The sequence below is a fragment of the Squalius cephalus genome, assembly GCF_949319135.1.
Source record: "Squalius cephalus genome assembly, chromosome: 9".
Taxonomy (NCBI): domain Eukaryota; kingdom Metazoa; phylum Chordata; class Actinopteri; order Cypriniformes; family Leuciscidae; genus Squalius; species Squalius cephalus.
In genome coordinates this window covers 19,340,742-19,354,351 of record NC_137130.1, presented here as the reverse complement: position 1 = coordinate 19,354,351, position 13,610 = coordinate 19,340,742, and positions in this window count along the sequence as shown.

Sequence of the window (13,610 nt, the reverse complement as noted above, 5' to 3'; positions counted from 1 at the left end):
TTATGGACTAATACAGAGATATAAAAGACCAAACTTGCACCTTATTGGGGATGTAGGCTGTAGGCTACTATATAGGCTAGATGGACTAAGAATATGAACGTAACGTGCAAAGTTTCATGCTGAGCGTTTCGTGATATACTGGCATAAAATCAACACTTGATCAATACTAACACTTTCTCTTCTCTTTTCTCTCTCTCTCTCTCTCTCTCTCTACAGTATATATATATAGCCTATATATATATATAATAGGCTATGCCTACGTGTATTGCATTAGCTTAAACTGGGAAGAGTCATAGCACTTGCATATTGTTGTCCTCCTATTGTTAGTTTAACTGTAAATCGCTTTGGATAAAAGCGTCTGCTAAATAAATGAACAAATGTAGCCTAATAAATGTAAAATTGGCTTAACATTGGACATTCGCACATTTAGGGACCGTCTCAAAAGTTGCATAAAACATTGGCATACACGTTTCTAACTTCAATAGCAAACTTTAATTTATTAGCAATCTCAAAAATGTAATATTGGATCTGTATATCCGCATCGGGGAATAACATTATAATCTTGTTCACGGTAGAGAAAGATGCTTGTAGGCTACACAGGGAGAGTAACCGTGAAGACACTGAATTTAACATAAAACCGCCGTCATAATAATCACAAATACACTTGCATTGCTGTTAAATGAGTTTTATGAATGAATGGCTTGCTCTAACTGTTGCTCTGTCTTCGTCAACAACACGCGCTTTTGCACCCCCTTCTGGTGAGGTCGACTAACAGCAGATGGAGAGTATCTCGGTAGTCTATTGCTTTTCCTGCAGTTCCGTTGAATTTACTGTCGAATTTGAACCACTGAATTTGTGGAAGCGAATTTTGCAAAGCGAAATAAAATGGACCGAAAATTGCCTGTTGAATATTATAGGTTGTATTTTTAAACAGTTTGAATATTTTGGAAGTGAAATATGAAAGGTGAATATGGATTATTGAATTTTTAATAATGAAAATGTGTTTGAAATGTTTTTAATTGAAATATTCACAGCTTAAATATTCAACCATGCTGAATTTCAGCCCATAAAAATGCAAGCCCTAAAAATACAATGCATTAAAATGCAAGCATGATTAATGCAATGCCTATTTTTTTTCAAGTAGTGCAATTCAACAGGCTTTTTGTTTCAAAAACATTTGACATTATTTTACTTCCATACTATAATAACATCTTAGTTGATAATTCAATATAGACTACTTTATTTTAGACAAAACATGCATGTTTCAGTCGAGACGGCACATTTTCGGTAGCACAATAATGTTTTGGTAGCGACCACATCACATTACAGAATTTTAACTCCCATACTAAAACACTACTAAAATATACTAAGAAACTAATGATTTGCATAACTGTACTAAAATTTTGTTCCCTTTTGTCACTATATGATGACATGTTTCGGTAGTGACAATTTTAGATACTTTTGAGCCTAGCTCAAAGATGCTAATCAGCACATGGTTAAGGATTAGTACACTTTCAAAAAAAAGAAAAAAATTGATGATAATTTACTCACCCCGATGTCATCCAAGGGTCCGTGTATCTTTTGGTCATTTGATTTCCTGTTTGGAATGGAATAACGAGAAATTAAAACCAGCCCATTTATTCGTTTTTTAGTTTAGTTTAAAGAACGAAAAATTAGATTTTGGCTCGATTTTTCATTTTTCGTGAGTGGTTTACAAATCTGTTTATGGGTTCGATATTTCATTTGCACATGTGGGCGGCGCTGAAACGCCCCTTTCATCTGATAGGTCAAAACGCTCATTCGCAGCTTCTAATTGACGCTATCCGTTCCACCTTAAATGACGCAAACTTCCGCGTTTGCTGGCTTCTTATTGACGCTCAACTTAGGGACCATGCGGTTTTTCTCTTTTTCTCGTTTTTTAAAGGGATTGTGTTACTTTTGTGTCTATTTTCAGAATAAAAGAATAATAATGTTTAAATGCAAACAACACTGACATATCAGCGAAAATGGACTGTAAAAGTATAAAGGCACATAATAGACCCTTTTACAGTTGGTAAACATGGTGACGTATTTGTGTGGGCGGGGCTTAGCTGGAGGCAGAAAGATCCCTCTGGCCGCTTCACTAACGCTAGTTTGCAAGTTTTGTTAGCTGGTTTTTTTAACAATGACTGGAGAAAATCCGATTTTGTCTTAATGTGCGAGGTCACTCACTGTCCAGGACCGCGATTGTTATTTGCAAAAGTTAATTTTAACGGACGGAACCAGATGACCGTACATGCTCAGTCAATGGACGATCTGACAGGATTAACATTAACGCTACCTCCGGTTGAGTGGCCTGACTTCTACACCTACCCGATAGAGAAACCGAGGGTAAAGAGAAACTGAGGGCATATATATGAATATTTTCTAGAAATAAAAAATCCAGATACAGCATACTCATTTTTCATCGATTCTTGTACCCAACAACACAACAAGATGACATTTAATAATAAAAATAATAATTTAAGCTCCTTATTATGTAGCCGAATCTGTGCTGGTTTGTATTGGCCGCCTCCAGTTTTCCGTTTGTTTTGCCTCCAGCTAGCGCCGTGACGTAACTGTGACGTCCGCGCAAAAGGGGTCTATTAGGCTACAGTATTCTTGGTAACACTTTACGGTAAGGGTACATGAATTCATGTATAAATTCATGCATGAAATATGCATTCATTCATGCATTAATATCTCATGAATCATCAGGAACTTACACGAGTTCAACGTTTTTCATTCACGACTTCATGGATGAACAACACCTTAATTAAAACATTAACTAAGATGAGTACATCATCATAAAATATGATTTATTACGCATGATCATGATGTTTTCTTTGTTCACACAAAAAATTGGTCTTTACCACCCATTGTGGATAAAGCTATGGTTATGGTACATGAATCATCATGAATTCATGCTTAAAAAAGTATTAATTCATGCATGCAAGACTACTCTTCGAATTATTAAAGGAATGTACAAAAATCCACATTATCTAATGCATGCATACAGGCTAGAACAGTATATCAATTAATGTGAGAACTTTTTTTCTGAATTATGATCTAAGTTATCCAGCATGTTCATGTCTTCTTCATAGCCTGCAGGTAAATGGACAGACCCCAAAATTGGCCAATCACAGCACATAACATACAAATTCTGTTGGCGTTCAAATACTAGTCATCATTAACTAAGCATTATTTATCAATGATTTCATCATGTGTGTGGCCCCTCAACTAAAGTGGTGACTTGATGCTTTGAAACACTGATGAACAATGTGTTTTCTTTATGATTTGAGTTATCCAGCATGTTCATGTCTTCTTCATAGCCTGCAGGTAAATGGACAGACCCCCAAATTGGCCAATCACAGCACATAACATACGAATTCTGTTGGCATTAAAATACAGTAGTCATCATTAACTAAGCATTATTTATCAATGACTTCATCATGTGTGTGGCCCCTCAACTAAAGTGGTGACTTGGTGCTTTGAAACACTGATGAACAATGTGGCATAACTGTGAAATGACATGAATATGAACATGAAAGTTCAAGTCTTTGCAAACAATGTACTGTGGACAAATGGACTTTGATCTTAACTGTACTGCTTTATTCTTAAACGGTATAAACCAGTTAAAAACCATAAAGCTGTTTAAAAAAAAATGTTTCACAAACACCTTGATCTCTATTTGGGTAAAGAGTCACCTTTTAACGTATAAAGCTACTGATGTGACTCCATATCATGAAATTGTAAAACAGCTTTATGGTTTTGTAAAGAGTTTTCAGATATACAGGCACTTAAAATAAAGTTCATGGTGTATGTAGGCCTACTGAATTCCTTCTCAGCTCTTTCCAGCTGTTGAATTAACTGGTTTATACCGTTTGGTTTCAGAATAAAGCAGTAAAGTTACATAACATTATTACGATTTTACAGCTAAAAAACGTAACTTACGTTAAACTATTTACGAATATTTCATATCATAAAGATATGTATAATTTCCCTTTTACCATTTAATAGATTATAAATGTAAGATCCCTTAACCCTAACTACACACCTAAACATACCCATTTTATAGATAATATTAAAAGGATAAAACGTAATGGACAGATAGGCTATGTGTAGGGAAATGGCAGCTTTATTAACAATGTAGCATTAAAAGATAGTTTGAGCCACTAATCCTACCCCTACCCCTACCCCTAAACCTAACCATTTCTTAAAACTACGTAACTACAATTATAAATTAAAACAACAGACAGACAATCACAATCATTAATTTATTGAGAAAATGTCAAAACCGGTACCAAAAGTCGTTCACATGACGATGTGTCGCAGTCCTCTCTGGCAGTAACGTTATAGTTATGTAACGTTACAGAGCAGAATTTAAGTTATTAATCCGTGGAAATGTTGAATTTAAGTTATTAATCCGTGGAAATGTTAATCCGGTTTCGGTTTGCTGTTCGCTCTATGGTTCGCTCTGTGAAGGAAGGCCATTTCAAATGTAGTACACAACTTAAACACGGCATGTCGCAATCTGTGACGAAGCATGCGAGAGCCAATGAGCGTTTGATATCACTGCCGTAAAACATGTCGTAACGCTTCGGGCGCAATTTTTGAATTTGAATTCACCACGAGCGCGGGATTTGACGTTGACGGTCTCCGCTGAGAAATGGAGATGAAGATCACTGGATAAAGGGCTGCATTTGGATCTGTTTCTTGCAAACAACGTATGGATTCTAAAGATTTGGATCACATTAAGCTAATAAAATTGATTTCTTTTGTGAATTTATGTTGTGTTTTAGTGTATCATGTGTCAAAACATTAATGCCACGATTTTAATATGCATAAGTTAAATAGGAATACGCCCAAATTTGTTCGTCGTTGTTTGTATAAGTTGTTTATAAGTAAATAAATTACGTTTTTGTGCTGTCCACTGTCAGTATTATACGTTTCTGTGTGTATAAAACATAAATAAATGTACGTATGGTAGAACTACACTTTATGTAAAAATACACATGTATTCTCATGAGATAACGTTGCAAGTTAAGATCAAAGTCCATTTGTGTCTACAGTACATTGTTTGCAAAGGCTTGAACTTTCATGTTCATATTCATGTCATTTCACAGTTATGCCACATTGTTCATCAGTGTTTCAAAGCACCAAGTCACCACTTTAGTTGAGGGGCCACACACATGATGAAATCATTGATAAATAATGCTTAGTTAATGATGACTAGTATTTGAACGCCAACAGAATTTGTATGTTATGTGCTGTGATTGGCCAATTTGGGGGTCTGTCCATTTACCTGCAGGCTATGAAGAAGACATGAACATGCTGGATAACTCAGATCATAATTCAGAAAAAAAGTTCTCACATTAATTGATATACTGTTCTAGCCTGTATGCATGCATTAGATAATGTGGATTTTTGTACATTCCTTTAATAATTCGAAGAGTAGTCTTGCATGAATTAATACTTTTTTATGCATGAATTCATGATGATTCATGTACCATAACCATAGCTTTATCCACAATGGGTGGTAAAGACCAATTTTTTGTGTGAACAAAGAAAACATCATGATCATGCGTAATAAATCATAATTCATGATGATGTACTCATCTTAGTTAATGTTTTAATTAAGGTGTTGTTCATCCATGAAGTCGTGAATGAAAAACGTTGAACTCGTGTTAGTTCCTGATGATTCATGAGATATTAATGCATGAATGAATGCATATTTCATGCATGAATTTATACATGAATTCATGATAATTCATGTACCCTTACCGTAAAGTGTTACCGTATTCTTTAATAATTGTACATGTCATCAGCTCAATTTAGGGACCGTGTGGTTTTTCTCTTATTTACACTTTTTAGGGACCCTGTTTATATTGTTGGCCTATCTATTTTCAGAAAAGAATAATACACTATTTTGAAAGGTAAATAACAAATGATAATAACATAAAATGACTGTTAAAAATATAATTAGGCCTATACATCAATCTTTAATTATTGAAAATAACATCATTTGAATGTAGCCTATTTCAAAATAAATAAATTGAATACTTTTCTTTAATTTTTTTTTTTTATTATTATTATTACAAATTAAAATTTCACAAGGTAACCAGAGATTATGCTCCAGCTTGGATCCAGCCCCTTATGAAGACTTTAGACACATTTGAAAAGATGAAACATATTCAAACAGATATAACAACTATAAACAGATTATTTTAGCATGATGTATTTCCCATACAGTGCAAATAGTTCAAATATCTCTTTGGATAAAAGGGAAGTGGAAATAAAAATCAATAATAGGCAGAACTGTACCATGATAATATGTCCGTAACATTATGTCCGTAGATGACCTACCCATAACTGTTAAATTAGAGTTAGGGGATAACACATCATTATGTCTAAAGTTCCCATTAAACATGAAAACCCAAATCCTTGTTGTGTAAAACATCCAGAGTTGGACAATAACAAAGTAGGCTACATTTACTTGAGTACTGTACTTATTTACACTTTTTGAGTATAGGCTACATTACTTGATTTACTGTACTTGAAAATGATTTTCATTTTCAACGTATGGTCTGCTATTTTTCTCAAAGGAAGCTCAGTCAGGATTAGGGATGGGTACCAGAGAGAGAGAGAGAGAGAGAGAGAGAGAGAGAGAGAGAGAGAGAGAGAGAGAGCGAGCATTCAGCAACAAGAAAATGAGCTCCTGATTTTTTGCTTTTTAAATGTTGTTTTAAGACAAGACAGACAATCGGTTTTGATACAATTCTACAAAATAAGACCTTCTGCAACATATTAACTACAAAAGGACTTTAAATCCATCAAGAAAAAATCAGCAGAAGACAACTAGCAGACAGCTAACTGACAGAAGGCTAAAAGGTCCCACAACTGCCACCAGAGAGAAGAAAGAAGAACTCTAAGTGAGTAGAGATATAATACAAAATATCTACAATCAACTACCTTTATTTTGGGGAAAAGATTTGCCCAAAAACTTTGTTTGAACAAATTAAGCTACAGTTAAAGGGCTAACTCCAGTGGATATTAACATATTCATAAAACAACAACAACAACAACAACAACAACAACCAACTGCCAGCAACTGTCAGAATATTTGAACAATGACAGAATCAATACCCATAACATACCCATCCAAAGCTACCAATGAGATCCTAAAGAAAAGACACAAAGAAAATCTCCTCAAGAACAGTCCAGAAAGCCTGTACTCAGACCTGTACAGGACCGGAGAGGTCAGTAACATCATATTCTATACAGAAGACCCAGAAGCCTGGCACTCAGCGATCAGACATCATTACCCCACAGTGATCAGAAAGGGCATCAGTAATGGATGGAAACTGCAGATTAAAGAAGGAGATGATCCAGATTCAGATGTCACAATAACAGCTAACCTATATAAAAATGGGACTGTAATGATTCAGGGGAAGCTGAAACAATTTGAAAAAGATTTCCTCCAAATTAAAGAGAAAGCTCAGCTGAACAAGATCAGCCCTAATACACAGAAGAGTGCAGAAGACACCTCGACCTCCAGCCATCAGTCCAGGGACGACAGTGAGGAGATCTCCCTTCTGCACAGCATCATCAGCGACATGAAGGAGAAGTTCAGGGAGATGGAGCTGGAGCTGGTGCAGCTGAGAGGAGATGCATCGAGCAGTGAAGGAGACTGATCCAACAGAGAAAGAAGCAGATTACAGGAAAGAAATAGAAATCCTTAAGAAAGAAACCCAAGAAATGAAAAACCAGGGAGAGGAGTACAAAAATCAGCTGTCTGTAATGAGGGAAGAGTTGAGAAAGCTGAGAGAGGACAGAGAGTCAGCTGTGGAGAAGCAGCCGACACAGAGAGGAGAATAGCAGAGCTCAGAGGAGACGGCTCCTCCAGCACCCAGCGGCCCTCCTCCATCCGACTCCTGCAGGCAGTCACAGCCTCAGATTATACTCCTCATGGACTCCAATGGCAAGTTCATCGACGAAAAGAAACTGTTTCCAAGAACAAACATAAAGAAAATATGGTGCCCAAACACACAGAAGGCCCTGGAGCTCTTGTGTGAAGAGCAGCTGGGTTCCCCCAGCCACATTATCATCCTCAACGACCTCAGAGCTCAGCGAGAGAGAGTAGCTACAGCTCTCATTAATGTGACAGAGAAGGCAACCGCCAACTTCCCCAACTCCAAAATCATCCTCTCCACCCTGCTACTGCGCTCTGACTTCCACCCAGACACCATCAGGCATATAAATGCTAGAGTATCCAGAGACTGTGCCCTAATGCCCAACGTACACCTGGCTCAGCACCCCACACTGAACCTCAGCAGCCTTTACGACCATGTCCATCTCCACAGAAGGGCAGTCCCCATCTTCGCCAAAACCCTGAAGGACATCGCACTCAACCGCAGCTCCAGAGCACCACAGCGACCTCATGGACACCCCATAGAGCCACTGCAGGGACACCCCTCAAAACACCACCCCTTCACCTCTGACCGGAGGAGTCCCACGACAGGCCCTGTGTTTCCCCCTGGAAGACACCGCATGACCCGGCCTGTAGCCCCCTCGCCTTCTCATCCACATGAACATCAGCAGCTGGAGCAGCAGCCGGGCAGCCGAAGCTACGCTGAAGCAGCCAGCCGATCACTGACCCACCCCAGCACAGTCCACAGCCAGCCGGCCTCATCTCCATCCAGAGACCTCTCACACATCCAGCACATGCTGACTCTGCTGTGCTCACACCTCATGGGTTAGTGACAGAAAAAAAAAAAGAAAAAAAAAAAAAGATATACACAAGAAAATGTCTGTATGCGTGCGTGTATATGTGTGTGGTGTGAGTGTTTTATTTCTATTTATTTTAAAACCGATTCTTAGAAACCTATTATTTATTCTTCTTGAGAAAAAAAAATAAAATAAAAAAAATAAAAAAGTATGAATGTGTATGCATATGTATTTATTTTTATTTTATGTTTATTTTGTATCAGATTCTTAGAAACCTCATATTAATTTAAAAAAAAAAAAAAAAAAAAAAAAAGTACGTATATGTGTATATATATATATGAGTGTGTATGTGTGTATGTATATACATATATAGCCTAATATGTATATGATGTCTTTGCATATTTATTTTACTTGGTTTATGCAATTGATTTATATTCTTAGATACATCATAATATTAATATATTCTTCTTGATTTGTCAATTCAATATACTGATGTCTGTCTTGTTTTGAAATAACAAATGTAATTATTTAATGAGCTCATATTCTCTAAAAGTCACATGTTGGAATATTCAAGGACTGAGGTCCTCTGTTTTTGGTATTAAGAGCCAACATTCAGACTTTAAAAAGGAAATTCATGATTCTGACATCATAATACTGCAAGAAACATGGAATGTTAGGGATTTGTCCACTGGCTGCCCAATTGGATTTAGAGAAGTAGTTCTACCATCAACGAAGCTAAGAGGGGTGACTCAGGGCAGAGAGTCAGGGGGGATGCTGATATGGTATAGAGCAAATCTCATAAAATTTTACATTTGGTTAAAAATCCAAAAAGACATCGTCTCCACAGACCGGGACATATTCTTGTGTGCTATATACCTCCCCCCAGCTGAGTCTCCCTACTATAGTGAAGACACCTTCTCCATCCTGCAAGAGGAGATTAGCCATTTCCAGACCAAAGGGAATGTGCTAATGTATGGCGATTTAAACGCCAGAACTGGAAACGAACCAGACTTTGTCAGCACACAGGGAGACAAGTATACAAACACCAGCCACCCTCTGCCCTCATACCAGCTCAGAAATAATTATGACCAATTTACAAACAGAAGTGGGAGAAGTCTACTTGAGCTCTGTCGATCACTGGGCCTGTATATAGTGAACGGTCGCATACGGGGAGACTCTTTTGGTTGTTATACCTTTAATTCTTTCCTGAGCAACAGTACTGTAGATTATTTCATCACAGACATTGACCCAGTGCATCTCAGAGCATTCACAGTCAGTCCTCAAACACCTCTGTCAGACCACTGTACAATTACGCTATATTTAAGACGAACTCATACCAATGAATCACGCAGACAGCCCTCCCATTTACTGAAGCTGCAACAGCCCTACAAGTGGACAAAAAACAGCACAGAAAACTATCAAAATGCAATAGAAAGCCAAACTATCAAATTATTATTAGACAAATTTATAACTAACACATATTCACAAAATAAATTAGGCATAAATCTGGCACTAAGTGACATTACCAACATACTCCACCAAACAGCATCCATGTGCAATTTGAAAAAGAAATCATCAAAAAGGAAACCAAAAAACACCAACGAAATGTGGTTTGACAGTGAGTGCAAACATATCCGAACAACAGTACGAAATCTGTCAAATCAAAAACACAGAGATCCTGACAATGAAGAACTCCGCCATCCATACCATGAAGCTCTTAGACTATACAAACAAACTCTAAGAGTAAAAAAGGAAAAACACACAGATCAATTATTTCAAGAAATGGAGGAGTCAATAAATACCAGTAACTTCTGGAACAACTGGAACAATCTCTATAGACCACAGCAGGAAGAACTGGCCATTAAAAACGGGGACATATGGAGGACACACTTTGAAAATCTGTACAAAACAACTGAAACAAATCCTGCTCGAAATGAATTAAAAACCAAATTAGAAATCCTGAAAGAAAAAATTAAAGACAACCAGAACCCCCTAGATTTCCCAATCACTGTAGATGAGCTTACAGAGAGACTACATGCTTTAAAACCCAACAAGGCATGTGGCATTGATGGAATATTAAATGAAATGATCAAATACACCAACGACAAATTCAAAACGGCAATAATCAAATTATTCAACATTGTTTTGAGTGTAGGATATTTCCCCGACTCCTGGAACCAAGGCCTGATTACACCGATCTTTAAACAAGGAGACAAATATGAGCCAAACAATTACAGAGGCATATGTGTCAATAGCAACCTGGGGAAAATATTCTGTTCAATTATTAATGTAAGATTACAGAACTTTCTCAAAACCCACAAAATTCTGGACAAAAGTCAGATTGGTTTTCTGCCCAAACACAGAACATCTGACCACATCTACACCCTCCACACCATCATTGATAAACATGTTCACCAGAATAAATCTAAAGTCTCCGCTTGCTTTATTGACTTTGAGAAGGCTTTCGACTCTATCTGGCACGAAGGACTCTTCCTAAAACTACTGGAAAATGGGATTGGAGGGAAAACATTTGATTTGATAAACACCATGTATAAAAACAACACATGTGCTATAAAAATAGGGAATAGTCGAACAGAATTTTTCCCCCAAAATCAAGGAGTCAGACAAGGTTGCCCATTGAGCCCCACTCTATTTAACATTTATATAAATGAATTAGCCAAAGCCTTAAATAACTCCACTGCCCCCGGCCCAACCCTGACGGACTCAGAGGTCAGATGTCTCCTCTTTGCTGATGATTTAGTCATTCTGTCAGAAACAAAAGAGGGACTACAACAGCTCCTCGACGTCGTAGAGACATTCAGTCTAACGTGGGCGCTCAAAATTAACTTAGCTAAAACAAAAATAATGATTTTTCAAAATAGATCCAGGTGTAGGGAAAATAAATATGTCTTCAGAGCAGGAAACCAAGTCCTCCAACACACCCACGAATACACATATCTGGGACTAAAGCTGAGTTCAACAGGGAACTTTAATCTGGCTGTGAATGAACTAAAAGCAAAAGCAATGAGAGTCTTCTACATGATTAAAAACACTATTCGACATGAAATTCCAATTCAAACCTGGCTAAAAATCCTAAAAGCAATAATTGAACCCATTGCTCTGTATGGCAGCGAGATATGGGGACCTCTGAAAACCCAAGATTTCTCAAAATGGGAAAAAGAGGAAATCGAAACTCTGCATACCCAAATTTGTAAAAGCATCCTAAAAGTAAACAGAGCGACACCAAACAACTCGTGCAGAGCTGAATTAGGACAATACCCCCTGCTGATCACTATCCAGAAAAGAGCTGTGAAGTTCTACCAGCACCTGAAGCGCAGTGACCCGAGCTCATACCAGGCTGAGGCCCTGCGGTGTCAGGAGCAGAACCGGCACCGGAGCGCACTCTCTCAGCTGATGCTGAAACTACAGCCAGACCAGCACAGCACTATCTGGCCCAACCAAATTATTAAATTACAAAAACAAAATTACATTACCTATTGGAAAGATGCTACTAAATCACAAAAGAAGATGGAACTCTATTTACACCTGAAAAGAGACTATACACCAGCAGAATACCTGAGCTGTGTGAAAGAGCATAAAGTGAGAAAGACCCTAACCAAGTACAGGCTGAGTGACCACAGTCTGGCTGTAGAGAGAGGCCGGCACAGGCAGAGATGGCAGCCGAGAGAGCAGAGGCTGTGTTCACTGTGCTCTCAGAGAGAGGTGGAGACAGAGGAACACTTCCTGATACACTGTGATCACTATCACAGCATTAGATCTGACTATTTCACTAGATTCCAACAACTAGAACCAAATTTTATGGCACTACCAAATTCAGAAAAATTCAAGCATATTTTGGGAGAGAACTCTAGCTCAATCACAACAGCAGCAAAATATGTGACAGCCTGCCACAAACTACGAGAGTCAGCAGTGGACACAACTAAAGTCAGAATCATCCTTATCTTGTCTGAATGTTGGTACAAATGTACATAGGTGTTGTTTTTTTATATATATAAATGTATTCATGCATTTGTTTACTGATTGATTTATTGAATTTATTGATTATTTGTGTATGTAATGTCCTTTTATGTAATGGCCAATGCTTTGGCAATACTGTACAAGTCATGCCAATAAAGCTCATTTGAATTTGAATTTGAATTTGAATTTGAATTTGAGAGAGAGAGAGAGAGAGAGAGAGAGAGAGAGAGAGAGAGAGAGAGAGAGAGAGAGAGAGAGAGAGAGAGCGAGCATTCAGCAACAAGAAAATGAGCTCCTGATTTTTTGCTTTTTAAATGTTGTTTTAAGACAAGACAGACAATCGGTTTTGATACAATTCTACAAAATAAGACCTTCTGCAACATATTAACTACAAAAGGACTTTAAATCCATCAAGAAAAAATCAGCAGAAGACAACTAGCAGACAGCTAACTGACAGAAGGCTAAAAGGTCCCACAACTGCCACCAGAGAGAAGAAAGAAGAACTCTAAGTGAGTAGAGATATAATACAAAATATCTAAGAGAGAGAGAGAGAGAGATTTTTATGTTATGTTTACAGATATTATAATATAGATATGTTTACAGATATTATAATTTGTTACACTGTTAATTTGTACAATTAATTTAAGTAGTACATTTAGATTTAAGTTATGTTGTAATATTTTATTATTTTGATGTCTTTTACAAGCTTTGGCAATATTGTAATATGTACAGTCATGCCAATAAAGCAATTTTGAATTGAATTGAATTGAAATTGAGAGAGAGAGAGAGCCTGTACCCGCTGAACATCGAGATCCAGAGGAGATGTGTTCAGTTCTGGCATCACCTCCATCAGTCTGACCCAGAGTCAGTGCAATATAAAGCCCTCC